A 6,282-nucleotide genomic window follows, 5' to 3' on the forward strand; every position below is an offset into this window, starting at 1 on the left:
GAGGTGACACATGAACTCATTTCTTTGGTTGATTTTTCTTTGTTAAATGGCATTTAAATATATAAAATAAATATCAAAAATATAAGTCTTTGTTTTACTATGGTTGCAAATATAAAAAAAATTCTATATGTGACACAGCACCAGAGTTAAGTTAGGGTTTTTCAAAATGCTGACACACCGAGCTCAAAAGGTTCACCATCACTGATCTAGAATATCATAATAAGTTTAATTTAATTAGGCCCTGCTGAAACTATGCTAGGCAGCCAGACCATCTATCTATCCATGAATGTTTTATGGAAACCTTTACTATAGAAATTAGATACTTAAAAAAGAATTTGAAGAATGAAAATATGTTGGCAGAGGATCCTTTCATTCAGTGGAAAATGGTGATAATATGGAACTCATGATGAGGAAAGAGAAGGGTACCTTATAAGCTTTATCATCATCATCAACAACAACAACAACACACACACACACACACACACACACACACACACACACACACACAGGATTAAACAGGACTGGAGTAGGAGAATTTAATTTTCCAACATGTTAAAATTCCTTCTAATATCTAATCCTCCTTCCTTCTTCCGTAATTTCCATTGATTTGTCTCTGCTCCTAGACCGACCCAGGCGAACTGATAGTTAGGCAAGGTCTGTCTTTTTATTTTCCAATTTGGCATCATGTTTTGCAGCTCTCTTGTTATCCCACTGACAAGATGAGAGTCTCCTTGAGACATGCCTCTTAGGTGACTAACTACTCCACTCTGTCTCAGGAAAGCCACCCTTCCTGCCACAACCTGGAACTTGCACAGGACCCTACTATGAAATGGAATTCATTTTTAGTGCAGGTGGGTAGACTGCCTACTGGTCTCTCTGGCAGGAGCTCTCTCCAGGCTCTTCTCAGGGAGCATGGCCCAGTGTTAACTCTAGTAAGAAGCCTTTGCAGACTCTGCAGTATTTATGAACGGTTAAGGCATCTGTTTTCTTCCACGTCTCAACTCTTGACCTGTCCTTTTGCATTGTTTCATAGAGAAGGCATCAGAAGCAGCTCAAGTGACATTGCATTAACCAACCAACTTCATGTTAAACCTCTCCTTTTCCTCCCTTTCTGAGTGTGAAGTTGCCAAACACAGGGTAGATGATCTCTTAAAATCTTGGTGAGGAACATCTTTCAGTTGCTTTCGAGGGGAATAAATATGACACTGAAAAGGAAAAATCTTTCTAAGGCATTTGGCTGTCTGACTTCAAAACAGTTGGAGCTGTAAATGTTAAATTTGGCATAAAGAAGTCCGCAGTGAGAAATATTACCCCAAGTTTTGAAAAGAAAAAAAAAGTTAAAACTTTTATTAAAAGTTAATAGTGGTTAAATTTACAAGTCTGAGCATGTGTAAATTTAACACTTCAATCTGCTAATTTGCCAAGGCGTAATTTACTCACAGATCATAAACACAGATGCTCAGAGAGAAACATGTGGTCTTCTTGAAATTTACAGAAGATGGAAATAATTTCCTTATTCGGGGAGTTTGCAATCTAGGAGAAGAAAAGATCATGGTGTATAATTCGTAAGTGGACACTAGTGTAAGAGAGCTGGCAAATACTGAGGAGCTTATTTAAGAAATCTGCCATATAAATTGGGGTTTTTTGGATTCAGAAGTGAGCCTTTGAATTATTACTTTAATTATGGGAAGGAGTTGACACATTTAGTGGAAGAGCTGACAGCTGTTTCCATGATTTGAGCTTGTCAGAAAGCTTTAGGTGCTTAGAGCTTGTGGATTAATGTAGAAGAATGAAACTGGAGCAGATTACATGGAGGTGGGAGGGAGGAGATGCAGAGAATGTAGATGTCGATGATATAGCATTTGGTCTTTATAACCCAGAGACAAAGATCTGAGTTTGTTGAAAGTAAATAGGGATTTTTGTTTCTCCTACAACTTAAGTCAAGCATATTTTTGGTAAGAAGTTTAGAAACTCTAGAAAGACAAAAATTGGAATAAAAGTTGCTTCTAATCCACTCAAAGACAACCACTATTAACTTGTTGATTTCTATTCTATATTTTATATGAAATTTCCTCGTTTTTCTTTACAATGATGGTATCATTCTTATTAGATCTGCTTTTTGACCTTGCTTCCCCTCCCCGCCCCCCCCCAATTAACAATATATCTTGAACATCTGGAAAGAGATTTCTGGAAAAAGGGGATTTAAGATCCCCTTTTAATAAGGAAGGGAAGGAATAGAGAGAAACAAACCAGTGACAAAGAAATTGCAAACCAAAGACTTCTCAGTGTCCAATGGGAATATGAATGGCAGGGGTGGATCTTGTTTTCTAAAAGCATTTATTGGTGCCCTAGCCAGTTTTGCTCAGTGGCTAGAGCATCGGCCCACAGGCTGAAGGATCCTGTGTTCGATTCCTTTCAAGGGCACATACCTTGGTTGTAGGCTTGATCCCCGGCCCTGGTTGAGGCACGTGCAGGAGGCAACCAATCAATGTGTCTCTCTCACATCGACATTTCTCTCTGTGTGTCTCTCCTCCTCCCTCCCACTCTTTCTAAAATTCAATGTAAAAATATATGTGGGTAAGGATTAACAACAGAAATAAATAAATAAAATCATTCATTAGGTCAGATTCTAGAGACCAGTAAAAGAAATGGGAAGCAAAGATCTGATTCCCAGCTCTTTCTCTTCCAAGCTAAGTACCCCTGACATATTCCTAAACATCTCTGAGCCTCAGCTTCAAGAAAATTACCTGAGCATTTTATTGAATCAGAGTCTAGGTGCTTTCGCATAAGCATTCCTGTTATCGTAACAATAATATCGCTGGAAGGAACTGTTAACTGAATTTTAAAGGTGAATAATTTGAAACTTGTAATGGCTATTTGTCCCAACACATCCCAAACTCAAATCCAGTTCTCTTTCTAGTACCTGGTACTTCTCTCATCCTTCATGTATAAAACTGGGCCAAGATTGCATGTGCTTCCTGCCTCATTGTATGTTGTGAGGATCTACGACCTAATGCACACAGAACTATAAACTGTTAAGCACAGAAGATACATTTGGTTTTTTATCATTTCAAACAAATCCACTTTCAAGGCCTCCATTTGACCGTGTGCTCTGATCTTTGGTAAGCGGCCCCTTCAGACATTCCACTTGTGTATTTCCAGAGACGTATATGCAGGTTACCCGAGCATGAGACTTACCTAGCACAGTAGCGTGCACCAGCTCTTTGGTTTCTCCTGTTTCCCTATCGCTTGGACACTGCTACTCAGTACAAGTTGGTGTCAGCTGGTATACTGATGGCAGACCCAAAATTTCAGCAAGTTAGGACATAAAGTCTGCTGCAATGTGGACAAAATAAGCCACATTTCACACCATGTCTACACACTGAAGAAATCTAAAATGATATTTAAAAGATCACTTTAGATAAATAAAACTTGAGCTAGAAAAAAAGAAAGAAAAGAAAAGAAAAGAAAAGTCCCTTTCCAGATGTCCAGCCAGGAATCCCCAGGTGCAAGTGAATCAGCAGACGTTTCGTCTCATCTGAGACAGTGCAAGAGCCATGTGCCCGTACACAGCCAGGTCATGGCTAAGCTCGCGGCCATGCTTGTCTTCAGATGTGGCCAGGCTGGGGCTGATTCAGGGAGAAACACTGCTTCTCATTGAGTCATGAGCCCGTCCTTGCACTTTGTTGGGCTTGGCTTGGGTAACTTGCCCAGGATTCATGGTCCAGACCTGCAGCTGCGTTCAATGTGGCAGAGCAGGTGGTCTCCTGGAGGTGGTGGGAGGAGATGGAGGGAGGGCATGGGAGTGGTGGTGGTAAATTACTTTTCCAAAGGTTTAGTCAATGCAGGGAGGCTTGGAGAAAAATTTAAAATTCTTCAGACTGACCTAAGAACGGATACAAACATGAGAAAGATTTATTAAAGGCCTTTCGTCTCTTTTCCCATCCAACCTCTTTCCTCAGGGAGAGGAGTGACTTAGTAGCCCAGCTGGTGTAGCTCAATGGTCGAGCATCAACCTATGAATCAGACGATCATGGTTCGATTCCTGGTCAGGGCACACGCCATGGTTGTGGGCTTGATCCCCAGTATGGGGAGGCAGCCGATGAATGATTCTCTCTCACTATTATTGTTTCTATCTCTCTCTCCCTCTCTCTTCCTCTCTGAATCAATAAAAATATATTTTAAAAAATTAAAATTAAAAAAAGATGATCAGCAATCTTTCCATTGTCAGATGCTATGGTAGGCATTGGTCACATGGTGAATAAGAGACAGTAACCCCGATATACTGTATTGGTTTGCTGTTGCTGCATAACAAACTACCACAGACTTAGTGACTAAACCAGCACTAGTTTCTTACCTCGAAGTTCTGTAGATGAGAAGTCCAGATAGGGCTTAACTAGGTCCTCTGTTCAGGGTCTCAGGAGGCCACAATCAAGGCATTGGCCAGGTCTGTGATCTCCTTGGAGGTTTCGAATACTTCCCCAAGCTCCCTGGTTGTTGGCAGCAATCAGTTTCTTGCAGCTGTGAAACTCACATCAGCTTGCTTTTTCTAGGCTAGCAGGAGAGTGTCTGACTTCAGGGACCACCTAAGTGCTCACCTGATTAAGTTCACTCAGGATAATATTCTTTTGATCAACTTAGAGTCAACTGATTAGGACCTAATTACATCTGCAAAATCTCCTCCCCTTTGCCATGTAATAATGCATGATTTAGGAGTGACATACCATCCTGCCCACATTCAAGGGGTGGGGATTATCCAGGGCTTGGCCACTAGGGGCTGGGAATCTTGGTGGCCATCTCAGAATTCTATCTACTACTGACATTAAATAAATAATTACAGAAAACAATTATTAAGCAATTTCATGCATAATTGTGTGAAGGAGAATGACAGGTTGTATAAAAGGGAAGCTGGCTTCCTCTGAGAGGTTGGGGAGACCTCCTGAGACCTGCCAGACAGGCTGGCATCAGCAAGGCTAAGGCAGAAATGGACAGAGAAAGGAAGGGAGCAGAACTGGATTGAAGACATAAAGGGGATTAACTAACATATCCCTAAAATTAAGCAAAATGAAATTACCTTCTGGCCTACCCTATTATTCCCAGAAAGTGAAGGTAAGCATTTCCATGTGAAAGGAAGCAGACAACAGATCTAAAGGTCTCCCCTTACCCCTGCCTTTACTAGAAAACTCAGGGGTATCTGTTTGTACCAGTGTCTGGGCTTCCCCTGCAATAGGGATGTGAGGAGCAACAAAAGATCAAGGTCAATTCTAGGACTAGGTGACAGTGGATGGGTCTTATACATATTTTGCAAGCTGACAAAAATATCTGTAAGCCCGAAGTTTTGGTTGGTTCCATTACTTACAGTTCCAAACTAAAAAACTAGAACATCATTCTTTTGTCTGTTTCTGAACACCAAGACAGCCCTCTGATCATAGTTAATGGAGTAAAGATATATATATCTTTATATATATATATATGGCTGGAAACCAGAATGTTCTTGTCAGCACCCTGAAAAAATTTAACAGATGGGAAGCTTCATGCCACCCCTTAATAAATATGTGCTGATTTTGGCAGAGTTGTGAAATCCCACAAGGTTTTTAATGCACCCCTTCCCCTCTCATCCCATCAGCCAAATTCAACTTGGTTGCCAAAATGGGAAAAAGAAGTCAAAATAACTAAAAATATGACCCCAGACACATGAGTACCTAAAATGTATGCCAAATTTAAAAACGCAGAGGGTTTGATTAAATTACAGGTTTCTTCCCACTAAATTCTCTCTGTGTAAGTTTTAATGAAATGTCTTCTATTGGAAAGATTCTAGAAAAGGGACTTGGAATACACATGTTTGAAAGCTGGAGTACAAAAATGACATCCACTAGCCCACTTTACCAGTGACCTCAACAGAATGCAGACACACTGGAGAGGTAATACATTTGTCTTCCTCTTGAAGAGGGCTGGTTGTTTAAGGCTGTTTGGGACCTTGATATTTATGTCACTGTCTGTAGACTATATTAGACTATATTAACTATATGCCAGGTGACCTCTAGGTAGAGAAAGGACCCTCTGTTGGGAGAATAATGAAATGTCCTGGGCCATCTTTCTTCACCAAACCTCATGGCCCTATCTTTTCTCCTCATGTTTCACAACGTTGCTTTTCCCAGTTGCTGAGTGGCCCAGACTTTACCTCCCACTCCGTCTTCATGGATCTGTGACGTGGAGTAAGCAGAATGAAGACTGTTGTAAAGTATAGCTGGGTCTGCTGAGAGTCAGCAGGTAGGCTCCTTT

The sequence above is a fragment of the Myotis davidii genome, unplaced genomic scaffold (assembly GCF_000327345.1).
Source record: "Myotis davidii unplaced genomic scaffold, ASM32734v1 scaffold2715, whole genome shotgun sequence".
Taxonomy (NCBI): Eukaryota; Metazoa; Chordata; class Mammalia; order Chiroptera; family Vespertilionidae; genus Myotis; species Myotis davidii.